General features: G+C 37.7%; 1 long non-coding RNA gene across 1 annotated transcript; it reads right to left on the bottom strand.

Annotated features, from left to right (window-relative positions):
• Window positions 1-280: 280 nt before the first annotated feature.
• Window positions 281-9,192, bottom strand: LOC138364930 (uncharacterized). The gene is made up of 4 exons (XR_011228626.1): window positions 9,081-9,192; window positions 4,340-4,499; window positions 3,542-3,648; window positions 281-861 (listed from the first exon to the last, which is right to left on the bottom strand). It is a non-coding gene; the product is annotated as an uncharacterized lncRNA (long non-coding RNA).
• Window positions 9,193-26,207: the final 17,015 nt, after the last annotated feature.

The raw sequence follows: 26,207 nt of genomic DNA, 5'->3' as shown, positions 1-26,207 counted from the left end.
GAGAGAGAGAGAGAGAGAGAGAGAGAGAGAGAGAGAGAGAGAGAGAGAGCCAGAGAGAGAGAGAGAGCCAGAGAGAGAGAGAGAGAGCCAGAGAGAGAGAGAGAGAGAGCCAGAGAGAGAGAGAGAGCCAGAGAGAGAGAGAGAGAGAGAGAGCCAGAGAGAGAGAGCCAGAGAGAGAGAGAGAGAGAGCCAGAGAGAGAGAGAGAGCCAGAGAGAGAGAGAGAGAGAGAGAGCCAGAGAGAGAGAGCCAGAGAGAGAGAGAGAGAGCCAGAGAGAGAGAGAGAGAGAGAGAGCCAGAGAGAGAGAGAGAGAGAGAGCCAGAGAGAGCGAGAGAGAGAGAGAGAGCCAGAGAGAGAGAGAGAGAGCAAGAGAGCCAGAGAGAGAGAGAGAGACAGACAGAGACAGAAAGACACACACACAACAAAAGAGGAGACAGAACAAAATTAAGGCAAGGAGAGAGAAGACAGAACAGAAACAACAGAGAGAGGAGAGAAATGAGAAATCATTGAAGAGAAGGGGAAGAGAAACACAAGATAAGAAAAAGATACAAGAAAAATATACAAGATAAAAATGACATAAATGAATACCACAAATATAAAAAGTAAAGGAAGAGAGAAGCTAGAAGAGACAGGAAACGAGAGGTGTTAGAAGAGAGGAGGAAAGGAGAGATTAAAAGACAAGAAAAACAGGAGAGAAACGTAAAAGAAATAAAAAAAGGGACATTTGTGAGGAGAGAAAATAAAGAGACCAGAGAAGACCATATATCAAGAGTGTGAGGATAAAGACTTATATATTTTCTTAGTAGACATCCTCTGGCTCTTGTTGCCCCTCTTGTATACGAATTGTACTTGCAAGTTTTCCCTGAAAAGATATTAACAAAATTAATATTTAATTATTTATTTATATAAATTACACACACACAAACTTTATATATATATATATATATATATATATATATATATATATATATATATATATATATATATATATATATATATATATATATATATATATATATATATATATATATAGACCAGAGACCAATTATATATATATATATATATAATTTCGTAAACCTCACCCTGTAAACATTCATGTTTCTACATGTTAAACAAGCTACGAGGATGAGGGAAGGGGATGTTCCCTCCATGCTGGATATTATATTTACCAGGAAAGAGAAAGATATATTTATCATTCAGTACCTCCCTCCTTTGGTACCTCCCTCCTTTTACCCAAGTGACATTGTCACTTGGGTAAAAGTGACCATGTCTTTTTGGGAATAAAGTATGCAATGCATTATAATCTGGAAGAAAATGAGCTTGAAGCAGTTGAAAAACCTGACTTGTGGAGAGGTCATTATGGGGAACTCAGATATTTCCTTAAGGAATTTGACAAACACTTGCTGTTAGGACATGAAGTAAATGAGATGTATGTCAAGTTTTGTGAAATATATGATAATGGCACAACAAAATTTATACTAAAGCAGAGATGCAGAACTAGGAAAAGGGGAAAAATTGCCCAAACATACAAGCAATACAAAGATGCGAGAAACAACAATAGCAGTAAGGAGAGGGGCAGAAAGACTATGACTTTCGGTCATATTCAACAACACAAATATACATACACACACACACATTATTGGAAAAAATTGGAATTGGAATATTGGAAAAAATAATTACAACTAAATGGGTAGAACACCTGGAGAGAAATGATATAATTTCAGACAGACAGTATGGTTTTCGATTTGGAAGATCCTGTGTATCGAATTTACTCAGTTTCTATGATCGAGCAACAGATATATTACAGGAAAGAGATGGTTGGGTTGACTGCATCTATTTGGACCTAAAAAAGGCATTCGACAGTTCCACATAGAGAGGTTGTTCTGGAAACTGGAAAATATTGGAGGGGTGACAGGTAAGCTTCTAATATGGATGAAAAATTTTCTGACATAGAAAAATGAGGGCAGTAATCAGAGGCAATGTATCGGACTGGAGAAATGTCACAAGTGGAGTACCACAGGGTTCAGTTCTTGCACCAGTGATGTTTATTGTCTACATAAATGATCTACCAGTTGGTATACAGAATTACATGAACATGTTTGCTGATGATGCTAAGATAATAGGAAGGATAAGAAATTTAGATGATTGTCATGCCCTTCAAGAAAACCTGGATAAAATAAGTATATGGAGCACCACTTGGCAAATGGAATTTAATGTTAATAAATGCCATGTTATGGAATGTGGAACAGGAGAACATAGACCCCACACAACCTATACATTATGTGAGAAATCTTTAAAGAATTCTGATAAAGAAAGAGATCTAGGGGTGGTTCTAGATAGAAAACTATCACCTGAGGACCACATAAAGAATATTGTGCGAGGAGCCTATGCTACGCTTTCTAACTTTAGAATTGCGTTTAAATACATGGATGGTGATATACTAAAGAAATTGTTCATGACTTTTGTTACGCCAAAGCTAGAATATGCAGCAGTTGTGTGGTGCCCAACAACAGAAGTTGGCCCATATCTTAAGAAGCACATCAACAAACTGGAAAAGGTGCAAAGACATGCTACTAAGTGGCTCCCAGAACTGAAGGGCAAGAGCTACGAGGAGACGTTAGAGGCATTAAATATGCCAAAACTAAAAGACAGAAGAGGTGATATGATCACTACATACAAAATAGTAACAGGAATTGATAAAATCGACAGGGAAGATTTCCTGAGACCTGGAACTTCAAGAACAGGAGGTCATAGATTGAAACTAGCTTAACACAGATGCTAAAGAAATATAAGAAAATTCACTTTCGCAAATAGAGTGGTAGACGGTTGGAACAAGTTAGGTGAGAAGGTGGTGGAGGCCAAGACTGTCAGTAGTTTCAAAGCGTTATATGACAAAGAGTGCTGGGAAGACGGTCTCATCCTTTAACTACACTTAGGTAATTACACACACACACACACATACATATTATATATATATATATATATATATATATATATATATATATATATATATATATATATATATATATATATATATATATATATATATATATATATATATATATATATATATATATATGTCGTACCTAGTCGCCAGAACGCACTTTTCAGCCTACTATGCAAGGCCCGATTTGCCTAATAAGCCAAGTTTTCATGAATTAATATATTTTCTCTATTTTTTTTCTTATGAAATGATAAAGCTATCCATTTCATTATGTATGAGGTCAATTCTTTTTTTATTGGAGTTAAAATTAATAGAGATATATGACCGAACCTAACCTATCTTTATAGGTTAGGTTAGGTAGCTGAAAATGTTAGGTTAGGTAGTCGAAAAAACATTAATTCAAGAAAACTTGGCTTATTAGGCAAATCGGGCCTTGCATAGTAGGCTGAGATGTGCGTTCTGGCTACTAGGTACGACACATTATATATATATATATATATATATATATATATATATATATATATATATATATATATATATATATATATATATATCGGACAATTAGTAAAAAAAAAAAAAAAAATTTAAATTATTTTACCTTGAACCTAGATCCACCAGGCCTGTTTGGTGCCTGTTTCAGTACTTCAGACATCTGGAAGGTCACATCCTCCTCCTCAACTTGTGGATGTGCGTTGATAGATGATTCTGTAAAATTAAGTTATTTATATAATAATAAATTCAGTATAACAATAATATTCTGTAAAATTAAAAGTAATTTATACATCAATCAGATAAAACTCTCCAGAGATGGTGATACACAACATATAAAGGACAAGTTTCAGAACAAAATATGCATTTAGGAATAAGGTTTTGTACATGTAGGTAGCACATGAGAAAATAAGTGGAAGGTGATCAAGTTTATATTAACATGTTAATGACTTTGTTAAGGCTTTGCAAGAATGAAAAAATATTAATAATATAATATCACCTACCAATTAATTGTACATCATTTATAAGTCAATTATTTGCATTATTATTATTCAATACTAATGATATAAAAATGCATTTTGTAATCTACTATTTATGCAAGTATTAAGCACAGGATCATGAAATAAACTGCAAAATACTGTAATGGATAAACCAATTAAGTTTACATTTTCCTATAGCTAAGTCAGTCAGTTCTATTAGCAGCAGAGAACAATTATGCCCAACCTCTATTAAATGAAACAATCTTAAGAGCAAGTGATAGAAATATAATCATTTATGCTTGGGATTATGGAATGGTTCCAAATATGAAAAATATTAAGTTATTTGGTTAAAATTTTTTAACTTAAAATTTACATTTTTAAGTGAATTTTAAACTTTAAAAAAATTATTTAATTTTTTGGTTACTTACTTAAAATAACATTATATAGTTCTTGTTTTTGTAGAAATGCCAATTTCTTCTTTTGCCCTTCCAGACTGTATAGTGACCACAGGCCGTTTGTTCATATCTTCATTATTCTTCGAACTGTGGTTGCACAATCAGACCCACGTACACTGGTTAAAAGCATCACCTAAAAGCAACAACAAAAATGTAGTACACTGACGAATTTTGAATATATATATATATATATATATATATATATATATATATATATATATATATATATATATATATATATATATATATATATTAGTTGATTTTATACCCGCATTAGGTCAGGTGATAATACAATGAAGGTGAAAACATGGGGGGATACATAAGGGATAAACATAGGGGCTGCAGAAGGCTTATTGGCCCATACGAGGCATCTCCTATCTAAACACAAAGATTAATCCAGTGTAATTGGCCTGTTATGTTGTAACATAACATATATATATATATATATATATATATATATATATATATATATATATATATATATATATATATATATATATATATATATATATATATATATGTGTATATATATATATATATATATATATGTATGCCATATACATATATATGCTATGTTGTATGCTACAACTTGGCTGATAATAAAGCCATTCACAACTGCAGGCCTAATAAAAAAAGGAGGTGGCATAGCAATATCTTACAAAGATACCTTCATCTGCAATAGTCTCATTAGTAATAGAGACGACTATTGTGAATATACCTTTGCCAAGTTCTCCAGTAAATCCCTTAAATCCTCCTTGACTATAAGTGCCATCTATAGATTTCCCAATACCGACATAGCTTCATTCTCAGATAACGTAAGGAATCTTATCATAAATAACAATCTCAACAAAAATCAAACCAACTTAGTGGTTTGTAATGGTGAACAAAACATGCAGATACTTATATATAACCTGTGAATAGAGTGTAATAACACCAAAACTATTTGTTTATTGTTTTATGACCATAATAATTGAATCACTAATATGATTCACTAATATATAATCCTAATAATAATCACTAATATATAATCCATTGAGCATGCTGCATCTCTTTCAGTCTCTTTGCAATTTGAACAAGAGGGTTTTTAATTGATCGAACCATATTCTTAAAGTAAAGTAAATGAGATGTATTCCATATTTTGCAAAATATACGATGAAGGCACACAAACATTCATACCAAAACTGAAGGGCAGGATTTATGAGGAGACATTAGAGGCATTAAATATTCCAAACTAGAAGACAGAAGGAAAAGAGGAGATATGATCACTACGTACAAAACAGTAACAGGAATTGATAAACTTGATAGGGAAGATTTCCCGAGACCTGGAATTTCAAGAACAAGAGGTTATAGATTTAAACGAACTAAACAAAGATGCCGAAGAAATGTAAGACAATTCACTTTTGCAAACAGAATGGTAAACGGTTGGAACATGTTAGGTGAGAAGGTGGTGGAGGCCAAATCCGTCAAAAGTTTCAAAGCATTATATGACAAAGAGTGCTGGGAAAATGGGACACCACGAGTGTAGCTCTCCATCCATCTGATTGATAACCCAAATGAATTTTTCATGGATATGATACCAACATCAAATCATAAATCAGATGTGATCCTATCCCCACTGGATTTTGAAGAAGCCATAGACAGTATGCCTATGCACTCTGCACCAGGCCCTGACTCTTGGAACTCTATATTCATCAAGAACTGTAAAAAACGTTATCGCAGGCCCTTCACATTCTTTGGAGACAAAGCCAAGATACTGGCATTGTCCCTGACATACTAAAAACAGCAGAGATAGCACCGCCCCATAAAGGAGGAAATAAGGCAGAGGCAAAAAACTACAGACCGATAGCACTAACATCGCACATCATAAAAATCTTTGAGAGAATGCTAAGAAGTAAGATCACAAAATACATGGAATCACAGCATCTCCATAACCCCAGACAACATGGTTTCAGAACAGGGCGCTCTTGCCTATCACAGTTGCTGGACCACTCTGACATGGCACTAGATGCCATGGAAGACAAACAAAACGCTTTGACAAAAAAAAGCCTTTGACAAATGTGACCATTGTGTTATTGCACATAAAATGCGTTCAAAAGGAATTACCGGAAAAATAGGCAGATGGATATACAACTTCCTGACTAATAGAACCCAATGTGTAGTAGTCAACAAAATAAAATCTGGACCATCAACCGTAAAGAGCTCAGTCCCCAAGCGTACTGTGCTTGCTCCAATACTTTTTCTCATCCTCATATCGGACATAGACAAGGACACAACCTATAGTACTTGATCATCCTTTGCAGATGACACTAGAATCTTCACGAGAGTAGGCAACATAGAGGACACGGCAAACCTCCAATCAGATGTAAATCAGGTCTTTCTATGGGCTACAGAAAATAACATGGTGATTAACGAACATAAGTTTCAGCTCATGCGCTACGGAAAAAATAAAAAATATAAAAACGGAAACCACTTACAAAACTCAGTCAAATCATAACATTGAACGGAAAAGCAACGTAAAGGATTTGGGTGTACTGATGTCAGAAGGCCTTACATTTAAAGAACACAATAAAGTAGCCGTCACAACTGCAAGAAAAATGACAGGATAGATAACAAGAACTTTTCACACTAGAGATGCTATACCGATGATGATAGTTTTCAAGACGCTAGTGCTCTCTAGAGTGGAATACTGCTGCATAATGAAAGCCCCTTTCAAAGCTGGAGAAATTACTGACCTATACTTATGCATTTATCTTCGGTTTAACACAACAGGCACCAGACACACGCTAGGCATCATACACACTAGGATAAAACAAACATTAGGCTGGAAGTCAGAAAAGAATTCAAAGAATTTTACTGGAAAGGCTTGCTGTTAGGAAAGGAAGTAATTGAGATGAATTAATGCACAGTATGTCAATTTTGTGAAATATATGATAAAGGAACAAAAACATTTATACCAAAACAAAGATGCAGAACTAGGAAACAGGATTTGTTCAACTGAAATTTCAAGACGGACAGAGACCAAAAGACACAAAAATGGAATCAATATACGAAGAGGCCAAACCCCCAAACATACCAGTAATACAAAGAGAAACAACTACACGGCAGTGAGGAGAGAGGCAGAAAGAAATTTTGAAAAAAAGGAACAAACAAATGTAAAGTAGAACAAATCATATTCTATAAATACAGCAACAACCAATTGCAGGTAAAGGATAATATTCAGAGCTTTTAAATGCATGGATGGCGAAATACTCAAGAAATTGTTCACGACTTTTGTTAGACCAAAGTTGGAATATGCAGCGGTTGTATGGTGCCCATATCTTAAGAAGCACATAAACAAACTGGAAAAGGTGCAAAGACATGCTACTAAGTGGCTCCCAGAACTGAAGGACAAGAACTGAGGAGAGGTTAGAGGCATTAAATATACCAAATATACTACACAAATATATATACTACACATGCACAATAAACTACCCTACACAGGCTGAGTATGGTGTGTACAATAAATTATTAGCTAAAAGATAAGACTGAGTTTGTATAAATGGGGGTTAAGTCAGAGTGGGAAAATGTAAGTGGAGTGCCTAAAAACCCTGTCCTGGGACCTCTGTAATTCATAATATATACAAATAATTTAGACTCAGGTTTGATCAGCAATATTTGAAAATTTCCAGACGATACAAAAGGGATTTTTTTCTGGATTCAGGATTATTTTTTTATGGCTGAAAACAGGTTTTCAGCAATAAAAGAAATACAGTATTGCTGGAACAACCGTCGACATCTTCAAGAGAAAACCTGAACATCTTCAAGAAGTGAAGATGACCTTGAGAAGAAGTATAGGTTGGGAGAAGTATAGGTTAGGAATTGTCTCCAAAGAATTCTCAAAGAATTACTCGTTATTGCTATCCAAGATAATTAGACGAGCCAAAGCTAAATACTACGAAGATAAATTTACCCAAATAAAGAGTACCTTACCTAAAAATATGTATGTACCTTACGTAAATAAACATTTGATTTTGAAGTGCCGGACAAACAAGGCTGTGGTGGATATGTGGGCCTGAGGGGCCTGTCCAAGCAACAGCCTGTTGGATCAAGCTCTCACATGTCAAGCCTGGCCTTGGAAGGGCTTGGTGAGTAGAACAACTACCAGAACCCTATAATGCATGTATCAAGGTGTCCAGGCAGTGAGCACCACATAATGCAGTGCAGTCCTGTAAGAATAAGCACAGTAAGTATGGGCATGGAGGGGGTGCAGCAGTGGCTTGTGAAGGGCTGGAGAGTAAATGGACATGCCCAGGGGTAAAAAGCATTAGGGTAACAGAACATAGCCCATAAAAATAGTAATGACAATGAATGAATAATTATATGAAAGCAATAATACTTCATATCTCAATAGGAAAACTAAGCAGGGTGCAAGACAAGGTACTGGTGGTGATAGTGGTTGGTACAAGTCCTCACATCCCCACAGACACCAGTAACAGCCCTCACCTCCCAACACAGTACCCTTGTAGCGAGTTAATCTTATACTCGCTTCATTATCTTATAGCATAACTAATTAACACTAATTACAGAAGCTACACAGGTGATACTTTGGTGTGAGTTGAGCGCACTGAGCGTCGGTATCGCTACACCCTTGTTCCTTAACAACCCTTTGGACCTTTATTACAGAAAAATAGAATCAATTAATTTAATAAAATATAAAATATAAGTGCTTACTTACGATAATACTATCGGTGGAACACAAAATCTTCTTCTTCTTGATAGTAGGTGCAGTTTGCATGAAGGGTTAGTCCTCGCCATGACTGAACTGACGACAAAATGGCCGATGTGTTGATATGGCGTCAGTTGACGCTGTGACGTCACAGGTGAGGGACGCTTTGCGCATTACTCCCTCGTACTTAAAAAGTACTACAGGTACTTTTTGGTTTTATTTTTGAATATGGCAGAAGTTGGATAGCTTTTCAAATCATTATAAGGGAGTGAGTTCCATAAACTAGGTCCCTTTATTTACATAGAGTGTTTACATAGATTAAGTTTGACTCTGGGGATATCAAAGAGATATTTATGTCTGGTGGGGACGTGGCCATGTGTTCTATTACATCTGTCCAGGAAGAGTTTCAGAACAGGGTTTGCAGTTAGAAAAAGGGCTTTATAAACGTAATTTACACAGGAGAATGTATGGAGTGAATTTGTTTAGCATGTTTAAGGATTTGAACAAGGGAGCTGTGTGTTGTCTGAAGGTAGAGTTAGTTATTGTCCTGATAGCAGATTTTTACTGGATGATGATGGGCTTGAGGTAGTTTGCAGAGGTTGAACCCCAAGCACAAACGCCATAAGAATGATAGGGATAGATAAGTGCATAATAGAGTGAGAGGAGAGCAGAGTAGGGTACATAATATCTGATCTTAAACAGTATACCAACTGTTTTAGAAACCTTTTTAGTTATGTGTTGTATATGGGTGCGGAAGTTGAGTCTCTTGTCTAAGTATAGGCTAAGAAACTTTCCATCATTTTTATTGCTAATGTTTACATTATCTATCTGAAGCTGAATTGCATTTGTTGATTTGTTTCCAAATAAGATATAGTAGGTCTTTTCTATGTTTTGTGTGAGGTTTGTTGGTTGACATCCACAAGTAGAGTTTTTTTAATTAATTGTTTACAACATTATTTTACAGGAGTGGGTTGGGGTCAGAGTAGATGAGTAGTATCATCAGCCAACAATATAGGTTTAAGTATGTTAGAGACATTAGGGAGATCATTGATGTATATAAGAAACAGGAGGGTCCTAGGATGCTGCTCTGTGGCACCTTTACGGTAATTAAGTGGTAGAGTGGGAGAGGTTATATCATTGATGGCTTCATATTGGTGTCTGTTACTAAGATAGGATCGGATATAGTTTAGGGCAAGGCCACGGATTCCATAATGGTGGAATTTAAGTAAGAGGTAGTTATGGTTAACAGTATCAAAGGCCTTTCTCAGGCCGATGAAGAGTTCAATTGGAAACTCACTTTTGTCAAGGGCTGAGAAGATTAAGTCAAGCAGACTAACAATAGCATCATTGGTACTCTTTTGGGAGCGGAAGCCAAACTGACAAGGACTTAGTATATTGAATTTTACAAGATTGGAGTAGAGCTGTTTGTAAAAAAAAAAAAATAATTTTGATAATATAGGTAGATTCGATATGGGTCTGTAATTATTTATGTCTGCCGTGTTACCTCCTTTATGAACTGGCGTTACTCTTGCTTTTTTAAGGATATCAGGGAAGGTATGACACTCTAGGGATTTGTTGAACAGCAGTGCTATGGATGGTGCAAGGGCATGGGAGGCACGCCTGTGTACCATCGATGGTATTTCACTAATGTTCCCAGCTTTGGTTTTTAGCGAGTGAATGATGGACACAACATCTGTAGGGCTGACCGGAGAGAGGAGAAGAGAGTTTGGATAGCTGCGTGAAAGATATGTGGTAACATATGTCTGAGTCTCTGGGATTTTTCAGGCAAGGTGAGCACCAAACGATGAAAAGAAGCTATTAAATTCAGTTGCTGTTTCAAGATCTGTTGCAGGTGTATAACCATCCTTGGAGATTTTTATCTTATTATGTAAATGTTGTTTAGCTCCTAGGATGGTAGAGATGGCTCTCCATGTGCTTTTTATGTTGCCTTTTGCTTCTTTGAATCTATTCTCGTAATAGGAACGCTTTGCTCTTATTATACTGGTAAGCACTGATGAATACCTCTTAACTACTTCTTTTCCAACTAGGCCAATCCTAAGTTTTTTTTTCATATTCATGTTTCTTGTCGATTGCTTTAAGTATGCCATTAGTGAGCCAGGGATTATTTAACCTTTTTGCCAGTTACTTGCTTGGTGAGGAGAGGACAATAAGTATTGTAAAGGCTTTAAATTTTGGAAAGAGGCTAGTTAACGAATTATTATCCTGTGTATTGATAAATTTAGATTCCCAGTTTACATTGTGGAGGGCATTTGTGAGATTGCCTATTGCCGCTTCACATTGTAACCTAAAGGTAATTTTCTTGTTACCTGGTGGTGTTATGGCCATGTTCGCTACAAGGAAGGTAGGATAGTGGTCAGTTGTTCTGTCAGTGATTATACTTGATGTAAGAGGAGCTGTTATGTTGGTCCATCAGTGATCCAGGGTAGTCGCAGATGTTTGAGTGACTCGGGTGGGCCTGGTGATTGCGGGGATGAGCATACAGGAATTCATGCTGTTGAGGAAACAGTCTACTTGAGGGTTATTTTGTAGCCCTAGGTCAATATTGAAATCACCTCTGAGAACTATGTGATTTTTGTTGAGATTATTGTTTATGATAAGGTTCCTCAAGTTGTTATTGTATTTGTGTCTAGCTTCAGACACAAGCATGTTACAGTTATGTCTTAAAGAGTTGAGAGCAATTAAGGATGATAAAGAGTCACTTACAACTAATGTATCAAGTTTGGATACTTGTACACATTTCAGTGCAAGGAGCAAGGCAAATAGTTCAGTCTGAAGGGTAGAGGCCCAGTTGTTTATACGGACTCCCCACTCAAAATATAAGTCATATCCTATTGCCAGGACAACTGCACTTCCAGCTGCACCCGTTGGGCGCTGTAGGAAACCTTCAGTGTATATGATTTGAGAGAGAGAATGCTCTGTGGACAGAGCATCAATATGGCTTAAGACGTTGAGCTTTGCCTCAAGACAAAGCTGGGACTGATCTCTAATTTGCTCCTTTGATGGAAAGGGAGGGATTAAAATTGAAAAGGGTGTAATTTCCTACAGTGCAGGAAAGTGCTATTGTTGTCTCTCTTGGTACAAATTATAAATCTGATACTTTCTGAGTTCAGTTCCAATTTTATTTATCTATTTGAAACAATGTTTACATTCAATAAAGAAATTCTGGAGGGCTTCTGTGCAACGGTTAGGATGAGCTAGCCTAAGCATTTTTATACCAATTTGACAGTTATTTTCAGTAACACGATAAACAACGCTCGGAATATTAAGTTCCTTTCTCATATTAAGTATCTTTGTGGTACGAAGGCACCCAAGGATTATCCTCAAGGCTTCGTTCTGCAATTTTTCAAGCCCTCCAAGCTTTCTTTCAGGATGCCTTAAAGTTAGTTTAGTTCATTTATTATGCACCCCATACCCATCTTGTGGGCGGTAGTGGAAAGGGTTGCAGAGGCACATAATGGGCTCAGGGACTGAACCCAACAATTCATTTAGCTAAGCAAGTTACAATCTTGATGAGCTAGTTACAAAATTCAGTATAAGTCGTCACATCAACAATAGGTTCGAGATCGATCACAAGTACAGTTTCTAAATTAAGCAACTGACATATGTGGAGAGCTAGTGTCACAATTGATATGTTTGTCCTGCACACCGCTCCCCATCCAGTGGGCAGCGGTGGATAGGTTACAATCACTTAGTTACTACTTACAGTTAGCAAACTGGGGATATTTGGCTAAAATTTCTGGTACCAGATCATTTTGAATGAAATATTGACACATCGTTGGTACATTGGTTATAGAATTGTCTCTGAATTCACTATCACATAGTGACGGAGGGTGTGCGAATAATTTTGTTGACAGTTAACATTTGGTCAGGTCTACATCGGCAGATAATGAGAATTCCCAGAAATACTTGTAACCGAGTCTAAGCCGAGCAGTAGTAACATCTAGAAGTCTGCTGATTTTATTGGATGAACCATAGATGTGTGGCTCCTTTTGCATAATAGTATTGAACGAAAGTTAATCTCCCCAAACACTTTCGCGTTTTGGGCAAGTTACCCCTCCACTCTCTCCATTTTTGTTTGGACATTCCCTGGTAGTGTGCGGAAATACTGAAAAGTGTATACTCTTTTCAACTTTGTCACCTTAATTCTCGTCCTATGTCTTTCATTTTGGTATCAATACGTTCGCAATAGAATTCCCAACAGAACTATGTGCATATAATGTCAAAGACAGCAGCGCGCTCCACCCGCCGACAAGATGAATGTAGGCCAAGGGTACCAGAAAAAGAAAGCTGAGCCACCCTCAGGCAACTCTCATTACATTAGAGAGCGTGATAATACTGAAAAGTGTATACCCTTTTCAACTTTGTTACCTCAATTCTCATCCTAGTTTTTTCAATTTGGCATCAATGTGTTCGCAATAGAATTCTCTACAGGACTAAAGGCATATAAACTCCAAAAGCCCGGCTTACCATCCGCAACAAACAGAGTAAGCGAGAGTGTGTTACCAGGGAGCGCACAAGAGCGATAAAATGTATACACTCTTTTCATTTTGGTCACCCCAATTGTCATCCTAGGTCTTTCATTTTGGTATCAATGTGTTAGCAATAGAATTATCTACAGGTTTAAATGCATATAAACTCCAAAAGCAAGGTGTACCATCCGCACAAAACAGAGAAAGTGAGAGAAAGTAACCCGGGAGCACTCTAGTGCAATGTAATGTGAACACTCTTTTCACTTTGGTTACCTCAATTCTCGTCATATGTCTTTCATTTTGGTATCAATGTGTTCGCAATTGTATCTGCTGGCATTTTACCCTTTGCTTGGATCTGAAGGGTTTTAGGCTCACCACGATGCAATCTGATAGTACCACAGGTGTATATACCTATCTTCAAGCAGCAATTCACTCATTCAAACCGACTTATAATAGTTATCCATATATAAATGGTAATCTTTGTTCTACCTGTTAACCTGTCATATGAAGAAAGATTGTCAAAGCTTATATTACATTCTCTAGAAAAGCAAAGAATTAGGAGTGACATATGGTAGAGGTGCACAATGGGATGAATGGACATAACAAAGGGGACATTAATGGGGTATTAAAAGTAGCAACACAAGACAGAACTCGAAACAAAGTGTAAAAATTGGAAAAATTTAGATTTAGGAAAGAACTGCATGAGTAAATACACTGGGTTTGTACCTTAAGGTTCATGTATGCAATATTACAGAGTTCCAGTTAACTCCCATGCATGCAATTAATTTATGTTATGTTTATGTTTTTTATGTTAAAATGTTTTTGTTGATTTGTTTGTATATTTTCATAAGTAAAGCATGCTTACCGTCTTATTCCAAGTTTTATGATAACTTTACAAGGTTTAAAACATAAAGTTCAATATATATTCTGGTTTTCACACAGGAATTATACGTTAATATAACATCATAATAACGTAATGATGTCGTGTAAATAACGTTATACTGACGTCATATAAATGTTATATTTATGTTATAAGAACGTAAATTGGATAGCTTTACAGAAAGTAAACAAAAAAAACTAAATGTTGACTGAAAATTATTTATTCTTAAATATAAAGCATGAAAACATTATAATACCATAGCATTCACTATTATTTTTAAATTTTTACATAAATCTTAAAAAACTGTGTCTCAAGAATATATGTTTTTAGTTATATCCTTTGGTTTTAAGAACATCAGATATACGTATTTATGTCAAAAGTTACAGTATTACCTTTGTGGAACCATTTAAAAACGTCCACAAACGTTCTGTGTTTGCTGGGTATGGGTTCTCCCCTAGGTGTCCTGTTTGCAAACTTCTACATGGGTACCATCGAGCAAAAAGTCTTAGTCGACATGAACTTGAAACCGGCCATATACTGCAGGTATGTTGACGACATTTTTACACAGGTACCTGATGTCAGACATCTGCAGGAGCTGAAGGAGGCATTTGAGCAGAGTTCCGTGCTGCGTTTCACTTACGAGACGGAAAAGGATGGGAAGCTGCCTTTTCTAGATGTAACAGTCATGGAAAAGGGCGGAGGTTTCCACACTGCAGTCTACACAAAGGAAACAAACATAGGAATGTGCCTAAATGCCAACAGCGACTGCCCTGACAGGTACAAGAGGAGTGTTGTTAACGCATACGTCGACCGTGCTCTCAGCCACAGCTCAGAATGGAAGCAAGTCGACGAAGAACTCTGTAGGGTAAGGCAGGTTCTAGTCAATAACGGCTTCTCCAATGGTTTCATCGAAGACATCATAAGAAGGAAAGTGAAAAGTCATGCAACCTCCGAAGAGACAACTAACACAACACCTATACCCCCTATTAGACTATTTTACAGGAACTTCTTTTCCACAGCTCATAAAACAGAGGAAAGGGTCCTGAAAGATATTGTTAATAGAAACGTTATCCCTACAGACAAAAATCAGAGGATACAACTGACGATTTACTATAAAACCAGAAAAACGGCCAGCCTACTCATGAGAAACTCTCCAGACACGAAACAGAACGCTTTAAAAGAGACTAACGTCGTCTATGCCTTCAAATGCCCACTTGGGGACTGTAAGCTCCAAAAAACCCAGTATATAGGCAAGACAACAACATCTCTTTCTAGGCGTTTAACGATGCATAAACAACAGGGCTCCATTAAGGAACATATAATCTCTTCCCATAACCAAACCATCGCCAGAGAAATCCTAGTAAACAACACAGAAATCATCGATAGATACAGCGATAGCAGGCGGCTTGACGTTTGCGAGGCACTACACATCAAGAAGTCAACACCAGCAATCAACAGCCAATTATTGCACAACTATATTCTACCCACCTCAAGACTCCGCTCCAATATAGAAGCATCAAGAAATATGGACCAATAGGCTTTCTACAAACACTTCTATTCAATATCCATTGTTTCGTGTTCTGTCTTGTGTTGATACTTTTAATACCCTATTAATATCCTCTAATGCCACATCATCCTTCCCACCTCACTCAAATGTAATGCCACATCACCCTTCCCACCTCACTCAAATGTAGATATAAAATCAGGGAAACGCAAGTTCTAATCAGTTGTGTATTTGTGAAGTCTTTGAAAATGTAATAAGTTTTACGAAACGCGCCCGTGTCGCGTCAGACTAGAAATAAAAATGAATTTTGGAGAAGTGATTTTTGATTTACCTCCAACAGTGAAGCATAATGTACGAAAGATTGAGAAAATTCGTGTTAGAATTATTAATCTTACTTTTTCGGTCATATTTAATAAAATATATATATATATATATATATATATATATATATATATATATATATATATATATATATATATATATATATATATATATATATTATTAAATATGACCGAAAAAGTAAGATTAATAATTCTAACACGAATTTTCTCAATCTTTCGTACATTTCTTTTCACTGTTGGAGGTAAATCAAAAATCAATTCTGCAAAATTAATTTTTATTTATAGTCTGACGCGACACGAGCGCGTTTCGTAAAACTTATTACATTTTCAAAGACTTTAGTTTACAAATACACAATTGAATAGAACTTATGCATTTCCGTTTTTATATCTACATTTGAGAGAGGTGGATGGGGTGAGGTGGCATTAATAGGGTATTAATTTCATCAACACAAGACAGAACAAGAGGTGGTATTAATAGGGTATTAGTTTCATCAACACAAGACAGAACACGAAACAATGGGTATTGAATAGAAGTGATTGTAGAAAGCCTATTGGTCCATGCCAACAGCGACTGCCCAGACAGGTACAAGAGGAGTGTTGTTAACGCATGTCGACCGTGCTCTCAGCCACAGCTCAGAATGGAAGCAAGTCGACGAAGAACTCTGTAGGGTAAGGCAGGTCATAGTCAACAACGGCTTCTCCAATGGTTTCGTGGAAGACATCATAAGAAGGAAAGTGAAACGCCATGCAACCTCTGAAGAGACAACTAACACAACACCTATACCCCCTATTAGACTATTTTACAGGAACTTCTTTTCCACAGCTCATAAAACGGAGGAAAGGGTCCTGAAAGATATTGTTAATAGAAACGTTATCCCTACAGACAAAAATCAGAAGATACAACTAACAATTTACTATAAAACCAGAAAAACGGCCAGCCTACTCATGAGAAACTCTCCAGACACAAAACAGAACGCTTTAAAAGAGACTAACGTCGTCTATGCCTTCAAATGCCCTCTTGGGGACTGTAAACTCCAAAAAACCTAGTATATAGGCAAGACAACAACATCTCTTTCTAGGCGTTTAACGATGCATAAGCAACAAGGCTCCATTACGGAACATATAATCTCTTCCCACAACCAAACCATCGCCAGAGAAATCCTAGTAAACAACACAGAAATCATCGATAGATACAGCGATAGCAGGCGGCTTGACGTTTACGAGGCACTACACATCAAGAAGTCAACACCAGCAATCAACAGCCAATTAATGCACAACTATATTCTACCCACCTCAAGACTCCGCTCCAATATAGAAGCATCAAGAAATATGGACCAATAGGCTTTCTACAATCACTTCTATTCAATACCCATTGTTTCGTGTTCTGTCTTGTGTTGATGAAATTAATACCCTATTAATACCATCTCTTGTTCTGTCTTGTGTTGATGAAATTAATACCCTATTAATGCCACCTCACCCCATCCACCTCTCTCAAATGTAGATATAAAAACGGAGATGCGTAAGTTCTATTCAGTTGTGTATTTGTAAACTAAAGTCTTGGAAAATGTAATAAGTTTTACGAAACGCGCTCGTGTCGCGTCAGACTAGAAATAAAAATGAATTTTGGAGAATTGATTTTTGATTTACCTCCAACAGTGAAAAGAAATGTACGAAAGATTGAGAAAATTCGTGTTAGAATTATTAATCTTACTTTTTCGGTCATATTTAATAATATATGTCTACAGGAAAGACTGCTACCAAAATATACTAATATATATATATATATATATATATATATATATATATATATATATATATATATATATATATATATGCGAACAAGCCTGAATGGTCCCCAGGACAATATGCAACTGAAAACTCACACCCCAGAAGTGACTCGAACCCATACTCCCAGAAGCAACGCAACTGGTATGTACAAGACGCCTTAATCCACTTGACCATCACGACCGGACATAACGAGGTGATAGCCGAGGCTATTTGAACCACCCCACCGCCGGCACTCGGATAGTAATCTTGGGCATAGCATTTTACCAAATCACCTCATTCTTTGGGGCACACGTGAGGAACACAAATGCGAACAAGCCTGAATGGTCCCCAGGACAATATGCAACTGAAAACTCACGTGTGCCCCAAAGAATGAGGTGATTTGGTAAAATGCTATGCCCAAGATTACTATCCGAGTGCCGGCGGTGGGGTGGTTCAAATAGCCTCGGCTATCACCTCATTATGTCCGGTCGTGATGGTCAAGTGGATTAAGGCGTCTTGTACATACCAGTTGCGTTGCTTCTGGGAGTATGGGTTCGAGTCACTTCTGGGGTGTGAGTTTTCAGTTGCATATTGTCCTGGGGACCATTCAGGCTTGTTCGCATTTGTGTTCCTCACGTGTGCCCCAAAGAATGAGGTGATTTGGTAAAATGCTATGCCCAAGATTACTATCCGAGTGCCGGCGGTGGGGTGGTTCAAATAGCCTCGGCTATCACCTCATTATGTCCGGTCGTGATGGTCAAGTGGATTAAGGCGTCTTGTACATACCAGTTGCGTTGCTTCTGGGAGTATGGGTTCGAGTCACTTCTGGGGTGTGAGTTTTCAGTTATATATATATATATATATATATATATATATATATATATATATATATATATATATATATATATATATATATATATATATATGTCGTACCTAGTAGCCAGAACTCACTTCTCAGCCTACTATTCAAGGCCCGATTTGCCTAATAAGCCAAGTTTTCCTGAATTAATATATTTACTATAATTTTTTTCTTATGAAATGATAAAGCTACCCTTTTCACTATGTATGAGGTCAATTTTTTTTTATTGGAGTTAAAATTAACGTAGATATATGACCGAACCTAACCAACCCTACCTAACCTAACCTAACCTATATATATAGGTAAGGTTAGGTTAGGTAGCCAAAAAAAGCTAGGTTAGGTTAGGTTAGGTAGGTTAGGTCGACGAAAAAACATTAATTCATGAAAACTTGGCTTATTAGGCAAATCGGGCCTTTCATAGTAGGCTGAGAAGTGAGTTCTGGCTACTAGGTACGACATATATATATATATATATATATATATATATATGTCGTACCTAGTAGCCAGAACGCACTTCTCAGCCTACTATGCAAGGCCCGATTTGCCTAATAAGCCAAGTTTTCATGAATTAATATTTTTTCTCTAATTTTTTTCTTATGAAATGATAAAGCTACCCATTTCATTATGTATAAGGTCAATTTTTTTTTATTGGAGCTAAAATTATCGTAGATATATGACCGAACCTAACCAACCCTACCTAACCTAACCTAACCTATCTTAATAGGTTAGGTTAGGTTAGGTGACAGAAAAAGTTAGGTTAGGTTAGGTTAGGTAGGTTATGTAGTCGGAAAACAATTAATTCATGAAAACTTGGCTTATAAGGCAAATCGGGCCTTGCATAGTAGGCCGAGAAGTGCATTCTGGCTACTAGGTACGACATATATATATATATATATATATATATATATATATATATATATATATATATATATATATATATATATATATATATATATATATATTTTTTTTTTTTTTTTTAAATAGGGAAGGGAGTACCACCTCTGGCTGGAAGAAGGGGGACCCATAGCCTCGGAGGAAACCACACATAACGCATTGGAGGGAATGTAGGTCCCCTCCAATACAGTTTCTGTGTGTTTTTCTCCTACCACCCCCTTCCCTTTTTTTTTTTTTTTTCCTTTATTGTGTATTTAAAGGTTACAAAACATACAAGACAAATGCCTAAAGGTTATGGATCTCTTGAAGCTCCTCCGCTTCTGGACAGGAACCGAGGACGCAGCAAGCGTTTCCCCTCTGGATCGCCACACTGAGACGCTGAAATAAAAAACTGGAAGCCCTTGGGTCTCTGGTGACGTCAATGAGCTTGGAACCCAATTCCTTGAGAAATCCCAAGGCACTCTTGCCCCAGGGGCCATGCGTCTCAGACGCTATGGGAACAAAGAGGTATTGACCTTCCAGTCGCCTGTACTTAAGTGATTTTGCTGTTTCCCTGTGGTTGGCCGCCTCACCTGCTTGATCAGCTCCGAAGTGTACATAGGTGTCAGCCAGGGTGGATACACATGTGTAGTCCCACACCAACTGTCTACCCTCCTTCCATGAGTATATGGTGATGCCATCAGGGCGAAGTGCGGGGAAATCCGGGTTTTGGACCCCTAGGATGCGAGGTTCTCTCTCCGCTGGGCACCCAGCCGAGACGAGGCTTCTCTTGATGATGTCATTGACCTCGTTGTGTCTTGCATGCCAGCCCTTTGTGCTTCCGCAATGCAACCCATGCAGTCCGTATTGGTCTGCTTCCACCCTGTTGCAAATACACTTGTATTCAGTGTGAATTGGGGCACCAAGGCGGAGGGCCACTGCTACACGAAGGGATTCTGGATCTAGGCGCGTGCCCATTGCTGACATGGGTACTGCCAGGAGGAAGTCTCCTGCATGGGGGGCACGCACTGCTCTGAGGCGGGCTTTCTCCTTGTCTGATGTTGCGACGCTGAGCATGGCATCAGCTACTTTTTCCACTAGAGGGTGATCCCAGTCGGACTGTTTGTGTTGTTTTGTTGGCTCTATAATGGTTGCTGGGGCTGCAAGAACATCCCACTGATTTGAACATTCAGTGAACGCAGGATCGTGTATTCCTGCTGAATCTCTCAGGATTGCAGGTAAAATATCTCTGACGAGGTCGTGCGATGCATGAGAGGAGGAAAGGAAGGCTGGTAGAGCAATTTGGGAGGCTGTGCGGACACCAAGGCCGCCGAGTCTTACAGGAAGGGTTGCTTGCTCCCACTGAGAGTCGTCCAATGGCAGGTTCAGGACTTTCACCAGCATGGACCTCAGAAGGGTGTCATACACATTTAACTTAGGGCTGCTGTAGGATGGAGAACATCTCAGAAAGTAGGTCAACTTAGGGAGAGACAGGCATCTTGTAAGGAGAAAGAGAGCATCATGGGCATCAATCTTGTCAATCCTGTCCTGCATTCTCTTTAGGTCAGTGATTTTTGCAACCAGGACCTCCTCGATTGCTCGTGGGCCAATGGGGGCACCCAGGAGAGTGCAGTCCGGTGGCTCGACAACGAGAATGTCTGGAAGAACATTTTGTATTTGCCAAGTGATGTCTGGATTGCGGGAGATTATTTCACATTTGGATGCATTGAGAATGAGGCCTAAGGCTGCTCCCTGCTCCGTCGTACCTAGTAGCCAGAACGCACTTTTCTGCCTACTATGCAAGGCCCAATTTGCCTAATAAGCCAAGTTTTACTGAATTAATATATTTTCTTTAATTTTTTTCTTATGAAATGATAAAGCTACCCATTTCATTACGCATGAGGTCAATTTTTTTTTATTGAAGTTAAAATTAACGTAGATATATGACCGAACCTAACCAACCCTACCTAACCTATCTTTAAACGTTAGGTTAAGTTAGGTAGCCGAAAAAGTTAGGTTAGGTTAGGTTAGGTAGGTTAGGTTGTCGAAAAACAATTAATTCATGAAAACTTGGCTTATTATGCAAATTTGGCCTTGCATAGTAGGCTGAGAAGTGCGTTCTGGCTACTAGGTACGACATATATATATATATATATATATATATATATATATATATATATATATATATATATATATATATATATATATATATATATATATATATATATCAATATATATATATATATATATATATATATATATATATATATATATATATATATATATATATATATATATATATATATATATATATATATATATATATGTCGTACCTAGTAGCCAGAACGCACTTCTCGACCTAATATTCAAGGCCCGATTTGCCTAATAAGCCAAGTTTTCCTGAATTAATATATTTTCTCTAATTTTTTCTTATGAAATGATAAAGCTACCCATTTCATTATGTGTGAGGTCAATTTTTTTTATTGGAGTTAAAATTAACGTAGATATATGACCGAACCTAACCAACCCTACCTAACCTAACCTAACCTATCTTTATAGGTTAGGTTAGGTTAGGTAGCAGAAAAAGTTAGGTTAGGTTAGGTTAGGTAGGTTAGGTTGCCGAAAAACAATTAATTCATGAAAACTTGGCTTATTAGGCAAATCAGGCCTTGCATAGTAGGCTGAGAAGTGCGTTCTGGCTATTAGGTACGACATATATATATATATATTGTGACTGTAAACTCTTTCAAGAGAGATTGAGCCTGCTCTTCCCTACACATTTACGTCTTTCAAGTACAAGATATTATATTGAAGATACGTCCACCAGTATCGCCAAACGTTTTGCCCAGGAAGAAAGCATACTATGCACAACCCGACACACCGGCTACTGCCCGCCGTCAACCAGCAAACTACAAATTCTCCACCTGCCTGTTGCTGATTGGCTAGGTGTCTCGTCGCACCTGCACTCACGCCACCACATGAGTCGACGTCTGGGCCAGCAGCTCGCCGACTCCTCAGAATATCTCTGTGCTCCTTGGAGTTGACATCTCTCTATTAGTAGACTAAGCCCTGGCTGTCGTGTACTAAGGGAGGTGGCAGCTTGAAGCCAGTATTCCCAGCACCTCACTTATTTGATTTATTTTAACTTGCACTTACTTCTTTTAGAGTAACTTTTCATTGCCAGTAATTATTCATGTTGTTTTGTTTGTTGACTTGTTTTGAATTTTACGAGATTGTCTTTATTCATATCTTGTTTTCTTGAGTAATTAAAATTTCATTGTTTATACTTTGTGTTTTGTGTGTCTTCCCATTACCTTACCACAGACAAAAGGACAAACTTCTCTTTTTTTTTGTTATGTGACGAGGCCCTGCCCCCAGCTTTTGAAACAGCCGAACACCAACGCTTTACCGTCACAGATATTCGTCAATTATCCCCAGAGCACCACTGACTCCCGGACAGGCCCCCATGTAATGTTAAAATTTCATTGTTTATACTTTGTGTGTCTTCCCATTACCTTACCACAGACGAAAGGACAATCTTCTCTTTTTTTTTTTGTTATGTGACGAGGCCCTGCCCCCAGCTTTTGAAACAGCCGAACATCAACTGCTTTACCGTCACATTAATTAATATATATATATATATATATATATATATATATATATATATATATATATATATATATATATATATATATATATATACATATATATATATATATATATATATATATATATATATATATATATATATATATATATATATATATATATATATATATATATATATATATATAACTGAAAACTCACACCCCAGAAGTGACTCGAACCCATACTCCCAGGAGCAACGCAACTGTTATGTACAGGGACGCCTTAATCCGCTTGACCATCACGACCGGACATAAGGAAGTGATAGCCGAAGCTATTTGAACCACTTCCCCGCCGGCACTCGGATGGTAATCTTGGGCATAGCATTTTATCAAATCACCTCATTCTTTGGGGCACACGTGAGGAACACAAATGCAAACAAGCCTGAATTGTCCCCAGGACTATATACAACTGAAAACTCACACCCCAGAAGTGACTCGAACCCATACTCCCAGGAGCAACGCAACTGTTATGTACAGGGACGCCTTAATCCGCTTGACCATTACGACCGGACATAAGGAAGTGATAGCCAAAGCTATTTGAACCACTTCCCCGCCGGCACTCGGATGATAATCTTGGGCATAGCATTTTATCAAATCACCTCATTCTTTGGGGCACACGTGAGGAACACAAATGCAAACAAGCCTGAATGGTCCCCACGACTATATACAACTGAAAACTCACACCCCAGAAGTGACTCGAACCCATACTCCCAGGAGCAACGCAACTGTTATGTACAGGGACGCCTTAATCCGGATTAAGGCGTCCCTGTACATAACAGTTTACCCATGCCCCCTAACCCTGACTTTGCTGACCCTGATCCCGACCCTGATATTCTTTAACGTGCTCTGTTGCTCTTTCGCCTTTGTTTCTTCCTTGTTCTTTGTTTTTGTCCTTTCTCTTCTCGTCGTTGTCCATTCTTCAATGGAACGTTCGAGGTTATTACGCCAATTTCCTCGAACTCCAACTTCTGATTTCGCGGTTTTCGCCCCTTTGTGTCTGTCTCCAGGAGCCAATGCTTGGTGCTCGTCCTGGTCGTTTTCGTGGCTATTCCTTTCACTCCCCCCCGCAGCCATTGCTGGAGCTTCTAAATCTTCTGCTCTCTTGATTCGTGCTGATGTTCCCTTCGTTCCTTTACTTTTTCCTTCGCCTCTCCAATGTTCTGCTGCTCGTATCTTTCTGGGGAAATGGTACACAGTTTGTTCCATTTATCTCCATTTATCTTTGTTCCAGTTTGTTCCATATTTATCATTTGAGTTTGTTGGCAGTTAGCCAAAGATGGACTTTATTTAGCTCAGTATTCACTGTGACATTTAGAGCAAGGGGGTCAGGACTGGAGTAAATGAAAGTTGTGTCGTCAGCAAATAGAATTGGTTTGAGGTGTTGGGAGTCATTTGGAAGGTCATTAATGTAGATGAGAAAGAGGAGAGGGACAAGTATGCTGCCCTGAGGAACACCAATGTTGATGGGTAGGGTGGGAGAAATTTAATTATTCACAGAAACATACTGGCGTCTGTCAGTAAGGTAAGATTTGAGGTATTGCAGGGAGTGACCTCTGACTCCATAATGATGTATTTTACGAAGAAGGTTTTGGTGGTTGACAGTGTCAAAAGCCTTACGCAGGTTCACAAATAACCCAACAGAGAACTCATTTTTATCAAGAGATGCATGTATCAAGTTAATCATACTAATAATTGCATCGCTAGTACTTTCTTTGGGACTGAAGCCTTATTGACAAGAGCTAAGTATATTGTGTTTGGCTAGATAAGAGTAAAGCTGCTTGTAGATGAGTTTTTCAAATATTTTTGACAAGTTTGGCAGGATTGATATAGGTCTGTAGTTGTTAACATCAGTGTGATCACCACATTTGTGGACAGGGGTTACTCTCGCTTTTTTAGAATATCTGGAAAGGTTTGGAGTTCAAGTGACTTGTTGAAGAGCAATGCAATAGCAGGAGCTAAAGATCTGGAGGCTTTTTTTGTAAATTAAAGTTGGTATCTCCTCAAGGGCACTAGACTTGGTTTTAAGGGAAAGGATTATCTCATTAATATCAGTGGAATTTGCAGGCGTTAGGTACAGAGACTGGATACTTACCTGTAAGATAGTCCTGAACATCAGTACTGGAAGATGGAATATCATTTGCAAGGGATGACCCAATGGAAGAGAAGAACCTATTGAACTCAATAGCAGTATCAGAGGCTGTAAGCTGACCATCGTTATTGGACAGGAGTATTGGTTTGTTATTTAAAGTCTTCTTTAATCCCAATATTTGTGAAATTGTGCTCCATGTTTTCTTAATGTTGCCCTATGTTTGGGTAAATTTATCTTCGTAGTATTTAATTTTGGCTCTTCTAATTATTTTAGATAGCAATTCTTTGAAAAAAATTTTGAGATGATTCCTAACCTATACTTCTTCTCAAGGTCATGTTTTTATTAATAGATTTAAGTATTCTCTTTACAAGCCAAGGATTGTTTTGCCTTTTAGTTGTGACTTGTTTCGTTAGCATAGGACAGTGGATGTTATAAAGGCTGAGAGTTTTTTGAAGAAAAGATTTCACTGCTAGGTTGATGTCCCCTGTGTTACCTAATTCGGTCTCCCAGTTAACATTAGCAGCAGCACCTTTAAAATTGCCCATGGCAGTTTCATTGTGCAGCCTAAAGCTTATCTCCCTTGTCTCTAGAGGTGGTTTGTTAATGTTAGGAGAAATGTGGGGTAATGGTCTGTAGTGCTATCGATGATTATCCCTGAAGTAAGCGGAGAGGTTATGTTGGTCCAG

The sequence above is a fragment of the Procambarus clarkii genome, chromosome 15 (assembly GCF_040958095.1).
Source record: "Procambarus clarkii isolate CNS0578487 chromosome 15, FALCON_Pclarkii_2.0, whole genome shotgun sequence".
NCBI classification, from domain to species: domain Eukaryota; kingdom Metazoa; phylum Arthropoda; class Malacostraca; order Decapoda; family Cambaridae; genus Procambarus; species Procambarus clarkii.
Note: the sequence above shows the minus strand (reverse complement) of the source record. Positions and strands in the feature narration are given on the sequence as shown.